Source organism: Anomaloglossus baeobatrachus, chromosome 5, assembly GCF_048569485.1.
Source record: "Anomaloglossus baeobatrachus isolate aAnoBae1 chromosome 5, aAnoBae1.hap1, whole genome shotgun sequence".
Lineage (NCBI taxonomy): Eukaryota > Metazoa > Chordata > Amphibia > Anura > Aromobatidae > Anomaloglossus > Anomaloglossus baeobatrachus.
In genome coordinates, this window is record NC_134357.1 from 390,100,920 (window position 1) to 390,118,966 (window position 18,047).

Below are 18,047 nucleotides of genomic sequence, written 5' to 3' on the forward strand. Positions count from 1 at the left end.
AGTGCTGTACATAAGTCCTCAAGCCAATCTGTATAACATAAAAAAACGCCTTTTATGATATTCCCCTGCGGCGCAGTCTGTTCCGACAGTCGTGGCTGGTCTTGGTCCGGTGCCACCTATTCTTCTCACCATCCTCATCCCTGTTCCATGTGAATGAGGTGACCTACATCATCCGCACAAAGTCCTCCATTATGCTTCTTCGCACTTCACTCTGCCCTACTGAAGGCAGGTTAAAGCATTGTAGTACGCAGGCGCGGGCAGTCTTTGACCTTTTCCCGGGCCTGCACATTATAGTACTTTACTCTGCCCGCAGCAGGGCAGAGAGAAGTGCGCAGGAGCGCAATAGAGAACACTGTGTGGATGACATGAGATGTGTAATCCATGTGAAGCAGGGAAGGAGGACAGTGATCGCAAATTGAGGAGCTGGACCGAGACTAGCGACGCCGACTGGACCACCCTGCAGTCGAGTATAATAAAAGGTCTTCTATATTTATACAGATTGGCTTGGCCACTTATATACAGTAATCTAGAGTGCTGTATATAGGAGCTTACTGGTTGTGGCTGCAGTTGATAAACGACAAATCTGGTGATAGGTTCCCTTTAAAGAGTAGACACAAGTCAAGAGGAAGGGGAATGCAAAAAGCCTATAGAGAGGAAGAAGTGCAAGGTACAAGTGTTGAGGTTTTAATGGGTATTCCAGTACAAGTAAATGCTCATGTATCCATAGAATAGGTAATACCAACCAGAATGGTGGTCATCTGACCCAGAGACCCACGCGTTGAATGCGCTATTCTTTATCGGACTGGCAGAGGTATTCCAATAGAGTACTTGGAAATCTGGCCATCTCCAGCAGTTTCATGGAGAATTATTGCCCGGTCCTGTCAATCGGTGGGGTCTCAGTAGTTATTACATACTGTATCCTCATGATAGATAATTGTTCCTAAGGAAAACCCCTTTTAAAGGATGTGAGGGAAAAACTCAATGCCCAGCCAGTCTATTGTAAGGAAGCAGTAGCAGTACATCACAGCTGGACTATTGAGGTTATGGGTTTTTTTCTGGGTTTTATGATTTATTATTTTCTTACATTTTTGGATGACTGGAGAACTTCCCCTATAGCGAGACATTGTTTTTTTAATCTCAAAGAGTAAGCCATTTTGGGGATTTGCCTTTAGCTCCAGGTATTAAATTTTTGCAATGCATACTGAAAACCACAGGACCAGTCAAAATAAGCTAAATTAAATGGGCATCCTAAAGGGCTTGTCTTAGTTAAGTTTGTGAGATTGAGTGGCATCAATTTTGCAGACACTGAATAGTCATTTGTGTAATACAAGAAGAACTTAAGACTGCCAAAACATCTTCATTCTTGCCTATAGGGTACGGTTCCACTTGCGAGAGCATTGGAAGCGATATGCTAATGACCCTCTCTGCTCCCCTCTCATCTCCTCTTCCCACCATCGCATCCAAGATTTCTCCCGTGCCTCCCCCATACTCTGGAACACCCTTCCACAACATATCACACTCTAGCCTACCTTGACAAGCTTCAAAAGGAACCTGAAGACCTACCTCTTCCGACAAGGCTACAACCTGCCGTAACCCTCAGTCTGATATAGTGCCGCACAACCATCTCTACCCTCACCTATTGTATCATCACCTATCCCTTGTAGACTGTGAGCCCTCATGGGCAGGAACCACTCTCCTCCTGTGCCTGTCTGTGCCTTGTATTGTTTATGATTATTGTACTTGTCCGTACTATGTATACCCCTTTCACATGTAAAACGCCATGCAATAAATGGCGCTATAATAATAAATAATAATAATGCGACTATGATGTGATCGCAGGTGCGGAGAAGCACTTTCTCCCTATCTCCTCCGCGGTCTGTCTCTGCGTACATCGCACTGCACTCGGATTACATGTGAGTGCAGTGCGATGTTTCCCACACTCCCATAGAGTTGTGGGGGGGGGGGGAGTTAAAACTCGCTGCCAAACGCAGCATGCTGCAATTCATTCTGCATGCCTCTATGGCATGAGAAATCAATCGCAGATGGACACTGCCCCATAGTTTTGCACTAGAGTGAGAGCAATCCAATGTTTCACCGGATTGCACTCGTCCGTGCAAAACGCAAGTGGAACCGTACCCATAGAGGGAGATCCAGAAGGGGTAATTTTATGATGTGTCTGTCATCCTGGGAACAGAAAGCTCCAAAATGTGTAGTCACATTGTTAAAGGGTTTGTCCAGGATTAGAATACTGGGTTGCCAACCCTCCCAAATTTTCCAGAGCAGTGCGTAAAAATATGGCACTTTTCTGCCTGTCATTAAAAAAATTGTAAGGTGTCGGTGATGTTTTTGAAGCTGAAGAAACTTATACAGATTATTTTGACTGTAATTAGGCCTGTAGGCTGTAGACATGTATTATAACGAATGTAACCGTACAAAATATTGTCAGTCCATGATTTTTTTTATAAAAAGCCTAGAAAAAAGTATAGTTGGCATCCCTTTTGGAAAACGTGGCCATTGCCTTCAATCTCAGCTTCACGTGGAAAGGAATGTGACTGAGCTATAGAACCACATAACTTGTGGATAGCTACGTATGGCACTGTGTTTGTGAAAAGTAGCCATGTTCTAATCCTTTTAAAGAGGTCAGCAGGCAATAGAAAAAACTAAAGTAGTAAGAAGTAATAATGAATAATATCCTAAATACTTTAAATGTCACATTATTATCAATGGATATAATAGCAATATAAAATTATAATGACTCCTGTCTTGTTACACAGACAGAAACCTGCCCTTGTTATTAGGGGCTATGAGGATATGATGTAGGAAGCTCTCCCTTCTTGTGTAGAAAGATGTGCTCCCAGTGCATATCCTAAGAGTGCTGATGTAAGAAAAAGCTGCTCACACTGCGGTCCACTGCACCCTGTTTTTCTGATATAATACAGGAGATACCAGTGGTAAGAAGAAGCTGCTCACACTGCTATGTGATATGATACTGAAGATAAAAGGAATGCTGAGGTAACAAATTGCTGCTCACACTGCTGTCCACCCTGTTTATCTGATCTAATACTGGATATACCAGAAGTGCTGAGGTAAGAAGATGCTGTTCACAGTGCTGTCCACTTTGTCATTTTGATCTAATACTGAGAACCCAGGAGTGTTAATGTAAGAAGAGGCTGTTCTCACTGTTGTTCACCTTGTCATTCTGATTTAATACTGGAAATACCAGGGGTTCTGAGGTAAGAAGAGGCAGTTCACACTGATGTCCACCCTATCTGGTCTAATACTGGAGATACCGGGAACGCTGAAGTAAGAAGAGGCTGCTCACACTGTTGTCCACCTTTTATATCTGATCTACAGTAATACTGGGGCAATACCAGGAATGCTGAGGTAAGAAGACGCTGCCCACATTGCTTTCCACCATCTATCTGATCTTATACTTGAGATACCTGGAGTGCTGAGGTAGATGGCCACTCACACTGCTGTTCACCCTGTATTTCTGAATGCTTAGCGGCTGCTGTGACCTGGAGATAACCTTCATGATATACTGTAATGCTATCTCTGGGTCAAAGCAGTGGAGCTTCTGTCGCGGGCGGAGGAGGGGACGCTGCGCTCTCCCACTGCTCGGGTCCGGCTGCTGCTGCTGCGTCCTGCTGCTGCTCGGTGGCTCGAGCGATGGGCCGGATCCCGGGGACTCGAGTGGCGCTCCTCGCCCGTGAGTGAAAAGGGATTGTTTTTTTGGGATTGTTTATTGTCCGTGACGCCACCCACGGTTGGACTGTTGCCTTCAATCGGGACTTGGTTGTTGGGAGACACAGAGGTCCCCTTCACTGACGGATTTGGCAAATTCACGGCGACTCCTAGCCTTGCCGGGATCCGAAAGGCCCCTGCCAATGGTGCTGGCTTCTCTTTGTATACCGCGCTGATACCGCCGGGCCACCACCCGTCCACGGTCCTTTCGGCAATCTCCAAGCAGCCTCTCCTGCAGACGGTCACCGCCGTCTGCTGACCTTGCTGTTCTCAGTCCGGGGCACACACCCGGACCAACTTCAGGCTTTCTCAACTGTCACTTTCTCTTCCACTTTTACTCCTCTCTCTTGCTCCTCTACCACTTCACTTCAACTTCACTAACTGTTCTCTTCACTCCTTCACTTCCCTAGCTTGACTCTTCCAAACTCTAACTCTATCTGCCTGGTTTTTCCGCCTCCAGGGCTGTGAACTCCTCGGTGGGCGGAGCCAACCGCCTGGCCCACCCCCTGGTGTGGACATCAGCCCCTGGAGGAAGGCAACAAGGATTTTTGTGTAGCTTTGATGTACCTATCTGGGGTATAGGGTGTGGTGGTGTCATGACCTGTGACCCCTGGCTTGCCCAGGGCGTCACATTCCCCCTTAGCAAAATGCAGACCGTCCGCGGGCTGCCCGTCCAACACCGGTTTTATTTTTCTGAAAAGATATAAAAAAACATAAACAAGTATAATAACTTCATCCCACATCGGGAGGTGCTTTGCTTAAACGTTACTAAACGGTTTCAAACGGTTGCGGCTGCCGCTCTCTCCCACCCAAGTAACCTGGCCCTGATGCTGCCTCTAAGAAACAGGCAGCACCCCTTGACCCCAGTCCTGAACCAGTTACCCGAGCGGGATCTGTCCTTCCCCTCCAGAGGGTAGCCACCAGTTCCTGTGGTGGCTGGGCCCCAGCCTGCTCCACTGCGGGCCCTCCCTCCAACCTGCCTCTCCGGATGCGGTAACGGTTAGCTGCAACAAACACATTTTTTTTTATTTACAAGCCACTAACGTTTGTGGTTGCCCTGCAAGTTCACGGGCTTGTTCATAAAGAGTTCTTTATGCAACTGTTTGAAGGGTCCCCACGGGGACAACGGTGCCGGCAATGGCCGGTTTCAATCACGGTTGCAGACAATCAGGTTACTGTTCGGCAATCATTTACTTTCATTTTTCAAAACTTTTCAAACTCAAAACTTTCAACACACTGGTGGTCCCTACCTGGACGGTGCAACGGTGCTCCGCTGCCATCACTCTGAGTCTTCGACATCACCTGAGGGAGGGGACGCAGCGCTCACATGGGACTCCTGGCTGCCCCTCAACTTGGCATCCAGCACGAACCACCCCCTCTCCACACAGTGTCGGGTGTATTGGACTATGTCGCCCGGCATCAGGCTACGACTGGGGTGCTCCTCTGGCAGATGAGCATTCACATCCCGCCGGGCTATAAACACTTCGGCCTCCAGGCCCGGTTCATAAATAAATCCATAGCCCTGGCGGACATCAAACCGCCTCACCTGCCCTTCATACAGCGGGCCCCGGACCCGGAAGGTAGCTTGTCTCAGGCTCTCCTTCTCCCGGATCGTACGGGCCACCATCTCCGCCTTCTTTCTTTCTCTTTCACCGATTTCCAGGCCCAACGGTACCGGCTCCCTGTCCCAGTACGGCGCTGCTGCGAGCTCCGGCGCACGGGTCGGGCCCCGCGAGACCTGTTGAACATTGCCCACTGCTGGTACTCTGGGCGTCAGGTCCCGCGGTGACTTGGCCTTGGACGCCGCCTTGCAGCGGCAACCCGGCGCAACCTCAGCCGAGGTGTGGGGGATGGGCACAGGGGCTTTCCTCTGCTGGGCATTCTGCACGGAGCGGGCTATCGGCTCTGGCTCGGGGACTTTCTCGGGGGACGCCTCCGGTTCGGTTTTCGGGGCTTTCCATGGCAGCACCTCCGGTCGGCTACGGGCTCCGGCTGCAGGTCGGTCCGCTTGGGCGGACATGCTGGGTATCGCTACCGGTTGCAGTGGTAGCGGGCCTAGTGGCGGGGTCACGGCTTCCGGTACGGGTGGCGAGGGAGGCAGCAGGGCGAGAGGGTTTAGACCGGGTCCCGCAGCCGCGATGACTGGCCCTTCAAGGGCATCGGGGCGTGGGTCACTCACCCTCCCTTCCTCCGCTTCCTCCTCGCGTCTCCACACGGTCGCTATGACATCCGCCATGTCGGTCTCCCACTCCTCCATGAGGAGCTGCATTTTGACCTGCAGCCTCTGGTAGAGCTGCGCGGTCCGGATCTCCACCCACGCCGCGGTTCCAGGCGCGGGGGCTACGGTGCTGCGGGACGGCATCCACATGTTGCTGGCGGCTTCTCCCAGGAACAAGATGGCTGCAGAGTCCTGGCGTCCCCGCTTTTATAGCCGCGGCTACATGCGACCAGTCACCATTTCGTCCCCCTTAGCCTCTTTCCGGCTCCTCCTCTATCGGGGCGGGGTCTTGGCCTTCGCGCCTCCGCTACTCGAGAAGACACTCGAGAGGGAACTTTTCGCGCCAAAGATGGCGGCTTCTGAAATTTTTCGTCCGGACACCTCAGGCGGTAACAAGGCGCACCTCTACCCAACGGCAGAGCGGTAAGATCCTGTTCGTGACGCCAAGTTGTCGCGGGCGGAGGAGGGGACGCTGTGCTCTCCCACTGCTCGGGTCCGGCTGCCGCTGCTGCTGCGGCCTGCTGCTGCTCGGTGGCTCGAGCGATGGGCCGGATCCCGGGGACACGAGCGGCGCTCCTCGCCCGTGAGTGAAAAGGGATTGTTTTTTTGGGATTGTTTATTGTCCGTGACGCCACCCACGGTTGTGGTGATTGTGTGGACACCACCGCTGCCCTGTATGGGGATCCCGGGAGCGGTGACAGGGAGCAGCAAAGTTGTTGGTTCTCCCCTCCGTGGGTAGTGGGTAGTTGTCCCGGGGCCCAGTGATGGGGTGGGTGATGAGGGATGGCGGGGCCGGTGCAGGGCTTGGTGGGGTGCAGGGACACGGGGGCAGCGCTGTGCCTCACGGCACTGTGGTACTCACTCAGCCTGAGACGGGGAAACAGTTCTCGGTAAAACACACGGCTGGAAAGACTGTTCCCACGGACGGCTGCTGTTGCTTTTCCCCAGTAGTTGACGGTGACGGTCCCTTTTCCTGCACCTAAGATGATGTTGGTAGCGATGGGTTCCCACCGGTAACCCGCTCCCCGGCTTGGATATGGGCCGCAGGAGCCCCTTCTTGCCAGCAGGCGCTGGCCCTGAGAAAATGGTGCCTTGGCGGTGTCTCTCTCTAACGGTTGGACTGTTGCCTTCAATCGGGACTTGGTTGTTGGGAGACCCAGAGGTCCCCTTCACTGAAGGATTTGGCAAATTCACGGCGACTCCTAGCCTTGCCGGGATCCGAAAGGCCCCTGCCAATGGTGCTGGCTTCTCTTTGTATACCGCTCCGGTACCACCGGGCCACCACCCGTCCACGGTCCTTTCGGCAACCTCCAAGCAGCCTCTCCTGCAGACGGTCACCGCCGTCTGCTGACCTTGCTGTTCTCAGTCCGGGGCACACACCCGGACCAACTTCAGGCTTTCTCAACTGTCACTTTCTCTTCCACTTTTACTCCTCTCTCTTGCTCCTCTACCACTTCACTTCAACTTCACTAACTGTTCTCTTCACTCCTTCACTTCCCTAGCTTGACTCTTCCAAACTCTAACTCTATCTGCCTGGTTTTTCCGCCTCCAGGGCTGTGAACTCCTTGGTGGGTGGAGCCAACCGCCTGGCCCACCCCCTGGTGTGGACATCAGCCCCTGGAGGAAGGCAACAAGGATTTTTGTGTAGCTTTGGTGTACCTATCTGGGGTGTAGGGTGTGGTGGTGTCATGACCTGTGACCCCTGGCTTGCCCAGGGCGTCACACTTCCTACTGTACATGCCCACAGGCTCCTGCCCTATTAATATTATTGGAAAGGGTTAGTGTAACAAGTCAGCAGTCATTTTGATATTCTAGAGTGATTACCTTTGTAGACAAAATTAATATGATTTGCTAACTAAAGGCATTTCAAAAGGTATTTATAATGACATTTTCTTTATGTTTTTTTCCTACTCCAGAGAATCTCTTTAATAATTGGGGTATCATTGTTAAGTGGGTCTCATGTGCACTTTTGAGCTTACTGTTTCAAAAGTTCTCCTTACCTTTTTCTGAGTTGGTTTTCTGTTAAGGCCTCATTCACACATCAATATGTTTTGATCAGTATTTCATCAGTATTTGTATGCCAAGACTAACATCTCCAAAATACAGAACAGGTGTTATTCTTTTAATTACTGTTTATTTCTGTTAGTTCCGCTCCTGGCTTTGGCATACAAACACTAATGCCAAAATACTGACATGTGAATGAGGCCTTAGTAAAAATAAAGTAACATCCATATCTTAGTAACGTTTTGCAATCAGAGATGCAGTGGTCACTTTTCTAGATCACCTGGACTGTGTTTCACATGACAATGATTAATAATCATGTAAATTTGCTCTTTACAGCAGAAATGTGTGATCTGATTACATGGCTTGTATTTTAAAACTGCATAATAAACCATTTCACAGCACTAGCAACTCTGCATTTTCCTGATGCAGAGCCATAAAATGTGTTAAATAAGTGTGAAAGTTTAAGGATTCTATAATTAAATATACTGAGTCAATTCAAGAAGTCAGCACAGCTACCATGTGCTCATTTATTTCAAAGGGTGCCATATGTATACCGTACTTTTTGATGGGATCGCTTCACAACACGGTCTCAGTTCCTTATTATTATATTGTGGAAAGTAGAATGAAAAGTGTTGTCCAGTTTCAAGAATCTCTTTTTATTCAAAATATTCCGCAATGATGACTATACAACTATGCATTTTCCAGATCTGTCAAAAAGCTAGATCTGACGGGTCTGTCTTTGACATGCGTGTGTTGTGCCTATTTCTGCTCCAAGTGGAACCCACCCCTCCAAGTGGCTGGCTTCAGTGACCGGGAAGTCCATGTTTGTATGGCCACCCCCCTGGTTACCCTGAGCCAACCCACTCTGTGTGAAGGCTGCTGAGCTGTGTGTAGTGTATGCGAATGTGGAACACCGGTGATTAACCCCCTCCTTACCTGAGATAGATACTGCACCTTAATGGAGGTGCAGTACCCTGTGGCAACCAGAGCCTCAGGGGTGCCACATTCCTCCACGGGATATGGTAGCACTCCCAGGCTGCAACAAAACACAGTTAACACCGCAATTTTTATATGCAAGTAACAGGTTAACAAGAAAACATCTTTTCCACTTTTTGGGAAGCAGCATTGATTTCAAAACATTTCAAACATGTTCAATATTACCGGTCACAGGTCATCAAAGCAGTTCAAGTCAGAAAACATCATAAATGAGAAAACATTCAGCTTAAGAAAAACATCAACAATTATTCTTGCTTGGTTGCGGGTGTTTCCAGAGGGCCACTCTTGACCCCCTGGATTGGCACGATCACTGGACATCCCCTGGCATAATGTCCTGCTCGCTTGCAATGACAGCAGACAGGAATGAGCAGACCGATGGGGTCAGCAACAGGATCCCCCTCCAGAACAGTGCTCAAGTGATCTCCCAGAACCCCTGGTTTCAAGTGTAGGATCATTACTACCTCACCCGCAGTCTCATCATGATGTTCCGGGTGATGAATCTTCCAGCATTGCACCGCATCGGGACCCGTGTAGACTGATCGGATCAGCGTGTAAGTCTCAGCTGGACGGTGACCACTGGTTGGGTTGCTAAATCTGTTCCCACCAGCACTCAGTGGTTGCAATTTTTCTGAGCCCTGCGGAGCTTCATCCACTCTCAAGGTACCAGGTTTTAAGTCCTTTCCTTCCTCTTTTGACTGGTCATTCGAGGTGGTAGACTCCGACCTCGGCATCAGATCATTAGTTTGCGCGCTTTTCAGGGAGCCACTCCCCATGGTGCTACCTCTTCTTTTCCTGCACGGAATTGTTAATGGCGACTGTTCTTTTTGCAATTGAACAGTCCAACACCAAATTATCCAGTTTAGCAGAGTTCTGTAGGTGCACAGTACCCGGGCTAATGGACACGATATCCTGTTCATGACGCCAAATGTAGCGCCACATGGGGCAGGTGGTTAACCTACTTGTCGCCAGGCCGTTTCGGGTCGGGTCAGGCGTTGTGACGGGGTGGCTTATAGCCATTTATGTTGCCCCGAAGGGTACAGTAAATGGTGGTGCAAGCGGGGTATTTCGGAAAGTTTGTCGCGACGCCACCTGTGGTATGAGGCAAGGGAGTAGCCGCCACTGCCAGGTTCCTTGCCGGGGCAGGTGTTATGGCAGTTGGGATGGTGTCACTACCCACAGGCGGAGCAGGCCCTGGGTGGATGATGAGGGTAGTAGTGCGCGTTTGTGCCTAGGCGCTGGGCGGCGCCGGTAAAGACAAGCCAACACAGTCTCTGCGGGTTCGGGGTGTAGATTACTCACAACATTTACTCACATTGCAGCTATCTCACAGACTGAACAGCTCTACTGTTTTCAAAATGGTCACTAATGGAGGTTCATGTAACGAAATCTGTCCATCAGTCTCCTTGAGTTGAAATACACTACACATGGATGGGAAAGCTCTATCATTATTTTAATAAATGTATCAAAGTTGAATAACTTTGGGGAATATAGATTTTCCGAGTTGGATTCCCAGGTGGTATTCCCCAGAAATGTCACTGAATGGTGGCAACATGCTGCTGGAAATGTCTGTAGCAGAGGCAAAGTCAGGAACTAAGCTGGATGTCGGCACTGGGAGAATGGCCAGGATGCAACAAAACAAAGGAGGAGAAGAAAACGTAATCAGAAAATTATCATGCAAATCAAAAGGTTGGACTAAAATTATCAGCGACAAATCTTAGGGGTGCTTCACACACAGCGAGCTCGCTGCCGAGATCGCTGCTGAGTCATGCTTTTTGTGACGCAGCAGTGACCTCATTAGCGATCTCGCTGTGTGTGACAATGAGCAGCGATCTAGCCCCTGCTGCGAGATCGCTGCTCGTTACACACAGCCCTGGTTCGTTTTCTTCAAAGGCGCTTTCCCGCTGTGACACACAGATCTCTGTGTGTGACAGCGAGAGAGCGACAAATGAAGCGAGCAGGGAGCAGGAGCCGGCGTCTGACAGCTGAGGTAAGCTTGTAACCAAGATAAACATCGGGTAACCAAGGTGGTTACCCGATATTTACCTTAGTTACCAGCCTCTGCAGCTCTCACGCTGCCTGTGCTGCCGGCTCCGGCTCTCTGCACATGTAGCTGCATTACACATCGGGTTAATTAACCCAATGTGTACAGCAGCTAGGAGAGCAAGGAGCCAGCGCTCAGTGTGCGCGGCTCCCTGCTCCCTGCACACACAGCTAAGCGGTGTGCGCTGGTAACTAATGTAAACATCGGGTAACCATACCCGATGTTTACCTTAGTTACCAGTCTCCGCAGCTTCCAGACGGCGGCTCCGTGCAAGCGCAGCGTCGCTTGCACGTCGCTGCTGGCTGGGGGCTGTTCACTGGTCGCTGGTGAGATCTGCCTGTTTGACAGCTCACCAGCGACCATGTAGCGATGCAGCAGCGATCCTGACCAGGTCAGATCGCTGGTCGGATCGCTGCTGCATCGCTAAGTGTGAAGGTACCCTTAAGAAATAAGACAAAGGCACAAGCCAGAACCAAGGTCAAGATACAGGTCAATCACAATAAAGAACCTCAAAAGGAAGAACCTTAGTTCACAGGCTCTGATATCAGACCAGATTCCTCTTTAAATAGGTTGTCAGGACTGATAACATGAAGCGCCAGTTGCTATGGCAATCTGATACATCCAGCGGCTGGAAGCAGGAAACTCATGGCTGCCGGCGGGAGATTATCGCTGGTTTGGCGTAAGGTAACTGGTTAGTAAAAAAAAAAAAAAGCTCCATGTTAATAATATAAAGATGGTTGTACACAGTTACAAGCAAAGTGGCTATGTTGTAAATTACAGGCTAAAAGTGACTGAATTTGGCCTTAGGGATTTGTGGAAGTCTGAGGCGGGCTTTACACGCTGCGACATCACCCGCCCCCGTCGGTGGCACGATATGTGGTGATCGCTGCCGTAGCGAACGTTATCGCTACGGCAGCGTCACACGAACATACCTGTGCAGCGACGTCGCTGTGGCAGGCGAACTGCCTCCTTTCTAAGGGGGCGGTTCGTTCAGCGTCACAGCGACATCACAGCAGCGTCACTGAACCGCCGCCCAATAGAAAAGGAGGGGAGGAGATGAGCGGCCGGAACATGCCGCCCACCTCCTTCCTTCCTCCTTTTCCGGTGGACGCAGGTAAGGAGATGTTTGTCGTTCCAGAGGCGTCACACATAGCGATGTGTGCTGCCGCAGGAACGACAAACAACATCGTACCTGCAGCAGCACCGATATTATGGAAATGAACGACGTGTCAACGAGCAACGATTTTGCACGTTTTTGCGCTCGTTGATCGTCGCTCATTTGTTTTACACGCTGCGATGTCGCTACCGGCGCCTGATGTGCGTCACTAACGACGTGACCCCCGACGATATATCGGCAGCAATGTCGCAGCGTATAAAGTACCCCTTACCCTTAGCCAAGTTCTGACTGGCGTATTTCACGGTCCAAAGACAGACCGCAATACTCAGACTGATCGCAGGTCTCCTGTGTTGAACTTACAGCCTCATTAACACTTATCTTTTAAGTCTTACTATATGTCCAGTTGGGAAATGATAATGAATCTTTAGAGTAAGAATAAGATTTTAGTGCCACAGTCAGTCATTTATTAGTAATGTTTTAAACTCATTAGTTTCAACATAATTCCCAACAGCTCTGTATGCCATATACTTTACCACACAATGCTGCAGCCAGGGGCGGAACAATCGCAGTCGCAGAATCGCAACTACGCACGGGGGTTCAGGGGGCCCGCCGGATCCAGCCTCTTCTTCAGCTGGATGTGTGTCTGAATGTGCACATCCAGCTGAAATGCATCGCAGTACAGAGACCCATCATATCCCTCCACTGTGATACGCGCTGCCAGACATACAGAAGCCAGCAGCTTTTATCTGCATACCCGTGAATCAGAGCGGTACATGACAATGACATCATGCGTTGCCATAGAATGGATGCCGATGAATGCTACCGGTCACTGCTCGCTGACTACAGAGGACGCTGGGCGATGTGGGAGCCAGGGAGGGTGAGTAAAATGTTTTGGGGGGATTTTTCCATTAGTGAAAGAACGAGGAGATATTTCCCAGGATGCGGGACATAAATCCAGAGGGGCCCAGAAGGGGAGAGTATATACCAGGAGGGGGACATACACTGTATACCTGGAGGGGCTCATTAGGGATGGGGCACATATATATAAAAGAATGGGCCCAGGAGGTGGACATATATATCAGAACCGGGACAGTATATACCAGGAGAAGGACATAACTAGCAGAAGAGGCCCAGCATTGGGACATACGTACCATACCAAGAGGGGCCAAGGAGGTGGACATATAAACCAGGAAGGGGACATATATATCAGGAGGACATATACCAGGAAGGAGACAAATAAACAGGGGGGACAGATATACCAGGATGGGGGACATTTTTACCAGGATGGGGGGCAAATATACCAGGATGGGGGGACATATATACTAGGATGAGGGACATACCGTGATGGGGGGGCATATATACCTGGATGAGGAACATTTACCAGGAAGGAACCTAAGATTGGGGACATATATACCATGATAGGAACATACTTACCAGGATGGGGAGAATACTGTATATACCATAATGGGGGAAAGTTATCAAAAAGAAGCCCAGGATGGGGGATAGATAACAGGGAGACCAGGATGGGGTACATTAGAACATGACGTTACTATATTATGGGGGTAAGGGCAACTCTTATTTCTTACAGGATATAGAATCTACATACATCTGACCAACTTGCGGCGGTGGGGAAGGGGCAGGTCCATCGAACTCTAGTTGCACCACTGGGTGTTATCATAGACAGCATCCATAAAAATGCACATGGTGCAGCTACCTTCCCCTGGATAATGATCAGACACATACGCTAAGTACCCTGCCCAACCATTATGGCTTTGTGAATATCAGAATTTCCTGTTGTTCTGCTCCATCATTAATGGAGATGTATGACATCCATCTACTAAAAGGCCATAACCAACCAAATTGACTGTACTAGGATTTATTTTAATTATTATGCTTATACTTACAGTATATTGCTCCATCATATTCCACAGCGCTTTACTGACATTATAATCACTGCCCGCATTGTGGCTCACAATCCAAATTCCCCATAAATAGGACCAGTCACCGGGTTGACATTGGGTTCAAACTAGTCACCGGATTGCCCTGATTCATCTGATTGCCCACATGATGTGTCAATCTTCCTGGTGTTTTTGGCAGGATCTATGATGGAGGCTCTCAGTAGAGCTTCCAAAGCAATTGTAAGCATGCATAAGTGTGACGCCCTGGACAAGCCAGGGGTCACAGGTAATGACATCACCACACCCTACACCCCGGTTAGGCACATCAAAGCTAGACCCAGAAATCCTTGTTGCCCTCCTCCAGGGGCTGATGTCCACACCAGGGGGTGGGCCAGGCGGTTGGTCCCGCCCACCGAGGAGTACACAGTCTTGGAGGCGGGAAAACCAGGCAGTTCAGTTTGGAGAGGAGAGAGATCAGTTTGAGAGGTGAAAGTGGAAGGAGGAAAGTGACAGCTTAAGAGCCTGAAGTTGGTCCGGGTGTGTGCCCCGGACAGAGACAACAAGGTTAGCAGACGGCGGTGACCGTCTGCAGGAGTGGCCTATCGGAGTTGCCGTAAGGACCGCGGACGGGTGGTGGCCCGGCGGTACCGGACCGGTACACAAGGAGAAGCCAGCACCATTGGCAGGGGCCTTTCGGATCCCGGCAAGGCTAGGAGTCGCCGTGAATTTGCCAAATCCGTCAGTGAAGGGGACCTCTGGGTTTCCAAACAACTAAGTCCCGATAGAAGGCAACAGTCCAACCGTATGAGAGAGACACCGCCACCGCCAAGGCACCAGTTTCTCAGGGCCAGTGCCTGCGGGCAAAGAGGGACTCCTCCGGCCTACATCCAGGTCGGGGAGCGGGTTACCGGTGGGAACCCATTGGAACCAACAGAAGTACTAGGTGCAGGGAAAGAGACAGTCACCGTTATCTACCGGGGAAAAGCAAACGCAGCCGTCCGTGGGAACCGTCTTTCCAGCCGTGTGTTGGACCGAGAACTGTGTCATCGTCTCAGGCTGAGTGAGTACCACCGTGCCGTGCGGCACAGCGCTGCCCCTGCGACCCTGCACCTCACCAGGCCCCGTAACCCGCCTGCTACCCATCCACCTACCTCACCGGGCCCCGGGACAACCAACCCCCTACCCACGGAGTGGAGAATTAACATCTAGCTGCTCCATACCATCACTCCCGGGATCCCCGTCCAGAGCAGCAGTGGTGTTCCAATCTCACCACAACCGTGGGTGGCGTCACGGACAATATCCCCAAACCCAGATCACCCCTTTTCACTCACGGGCGAGGAGCGCCGCTCGAGTCCCCAGGATCCGGCCCATCGCTCGAGCCACCGAGCAGCAGCGGCCACAGCAGCAGCGGCAGCCGGACCCGAGCAGTGGGAGAGCACGGCGTCCCCTCCTCCGCCTGCGACAACTTGGCGTCATGAACAGGATCTTACCGCTCTGCCATCTGGTAGAGGTGCGCCTTGTGACCGCCGGAGGTGTCCGGACAGAAAATTTCAGAAGCCGCCATCTTTGGCGCGGAAAGTCCCCGCTCGAGCGTCTCCTCGAGTAGTGGAGGCGCGAAGGCCAAAACCCCGCCCCGATAGAGGAGGAGCCGGAAAGAGGCTAAGGGGGACGGAAACAAGATGTCTGCGCCCGACGGAGCCGCTGGAGGAGCGGTGGTCGCAGCCGAAGTGGCACCCGTGGATGGGAATGGGCCTGCCCAGGTCCCGGCCGCGCTGGCGGGGGGTGCCGCGGCCCCAGCTCTCGCTCAGGTGATGCCGTTCTCCTTGCCCTATGTGCCCGGAGCTACCTGGCTACCGCAGTACGACGGGAAACCTGATGCGTTACAGGTCTTCCGGAAAAAGCTTAACCCGCTCCTGGAATTGTACCCCCTGACTGATAAGCAACATGCAGCGGTAGTGCTGGGGCAGCTAACCGGCGCAGCCAAGCAGGAGGCGGAGACCTGGGCCGAGGGGGACCGGTCCTCTGTAGCCACCATTTTTGAGAGACTACAGACTGCCTTTGAGACCCGCACAGAAGCTGAGCTGAGAATGCAGTTTTACCAATGTCGGCAACGACCTGTGGACAGTATTCGGGACTATGCTTTATGTCTGCAAACCGCACTCCGCACACTGAAGCGGGTAGACACCATCAATGGGGCGGACAGCAATAAAATGTTAGTAGAGCAATTTGTGCAGGGAATGAGGTCCTCCGAGGATCGCAAACAACTCTGGCTGTGGGCCTTGGAACACCCTGATGTGGACTTTGCTGTGTTAAAGGAGCGGGCCATTAAAGCTCTGCAACCCCCAGTCTTGGAAGTCTTGAAGCCAGCCCCATGGCCAGTTGAGACGACCCCCGTCGTGGTGGCCCTTGCCCTACCAGCATCTCCAGTACCTACAGCTCCAAGCAACACGATGGAAGAACTGGCTGCCCAGGTCCGCCGTATGGATGGAGACCTCGCCAAGATTCTCGCCGCACTCCAGCCTCTGACCAGATCCCAGCCTCCAGTAAAGATACAGCTCGCCGACAGCCCTGAGGATGTTCCCTGGATGCAGCGGAGAAGTGCTAACAATCCGCGGAACAGACCTCCAATCTGCTACAGGTGCAGCAAGCCTGGCCATTACTTCCGACAGTGCCCGTTAAACGAGCAACCCCTGGGGCCACGGGCCAATCCTCAGGAGTAGAACCCCGTGGCCCCCCAGACTGGCGGGACTGGTATATCGGGGCCCGGCCCATCATCCCCGTGGCTGTGGACGGCATACCGGTGATGGCTCTCTTGGACACTGGATCACAGGTAACCACCATACCATACACATTGTACCAACGGTATTGGGGGACAGACGAGCTGGCTCCCCCAGATACTAGTATAACACTGATTGCTGCTGATGGACTCCCACTGACCCAAGTGGGATATAAACAAGTGGCCATGACTGTGGGGCGAGCTGAACTGCAACATCAGGGTATGATTGTGATCATGAATGAACCCAGTGATCATAACCCAAAGATAGTGCTAGGAACCAATGTGATGGAGCACTGTATGAGTGATGTGTTGGCCCTACTGCAGCAGCTGGCCGCCACGGCAGCGGGGAGCCGACAGAGAGCTGTGCAGCGTGAGATCCGAGCCTTGATGTACCGCCAGCATGTAAACTCGACGGGAGGAGAGATTGGTGGGGTGAGAGTGATGGATGTTGCCCCGTTGATTGTGCCCCCTAGGAGTGAGATGATGATTTGGTGTAGGGCAGCAGTAGGGCCTCAGGGGTGTGACTACCCTGCTATGATAGAGCCCATGCCCTCCAAGCACTGGTCCACAGTAATGGCCGCCCGAGGGGTGGTAGATGTAAAGAAGTGGAGAGTGCCCGTAAGGGTGCTGAACTGTGGGGAGGAAGAAGTTAGACTCCCCCGGTATGCTACACTTGCTAAGTTGCTCACTCTAGATCCCCACGCCATCCACGAGACAGCTTCCCCAACCTCCCCACCGACTGCCAGCACTCAACCGCCCAAAGGGGAGTCAGAGGAGTGGCACCGACAGCTACATGTAGGCACTGATGATACCCCTGCACATCACAAAGAAGGGGTATACCGGGTGGTACGGGAGTATGAACGAGTTTTTAGCAAACACCCCCTAGACTTTGGGCAGATCAAAGGGGTCCAACACCATATGCCCACCGGCGAGCACCCACTATCAAAGAGAGGTACAGGCCTATTCCCCCTGCACACTACCAATGTGCCAAAGACATGTTGAGGAACATGAAGGAGGCAGGGGTTATCAGGGACAGCTGTAGTCCCTGGGCCGCCCCATTGGTACTGGTTAAGAAGAAGGACGGCACCATGCGGATGTGTGTGGATTACCGGAAGATTAACCAGATAACGCATAAGGATGCTTACCCACTGCCCCGTATCGAAGAGTCCTTGGCCGCACTAAGAACCACGAACTACTTCTCTACCCTCGACCTCACCAGCGGGTACTGGCAAGTGGCCGTGGCACACGAGGAC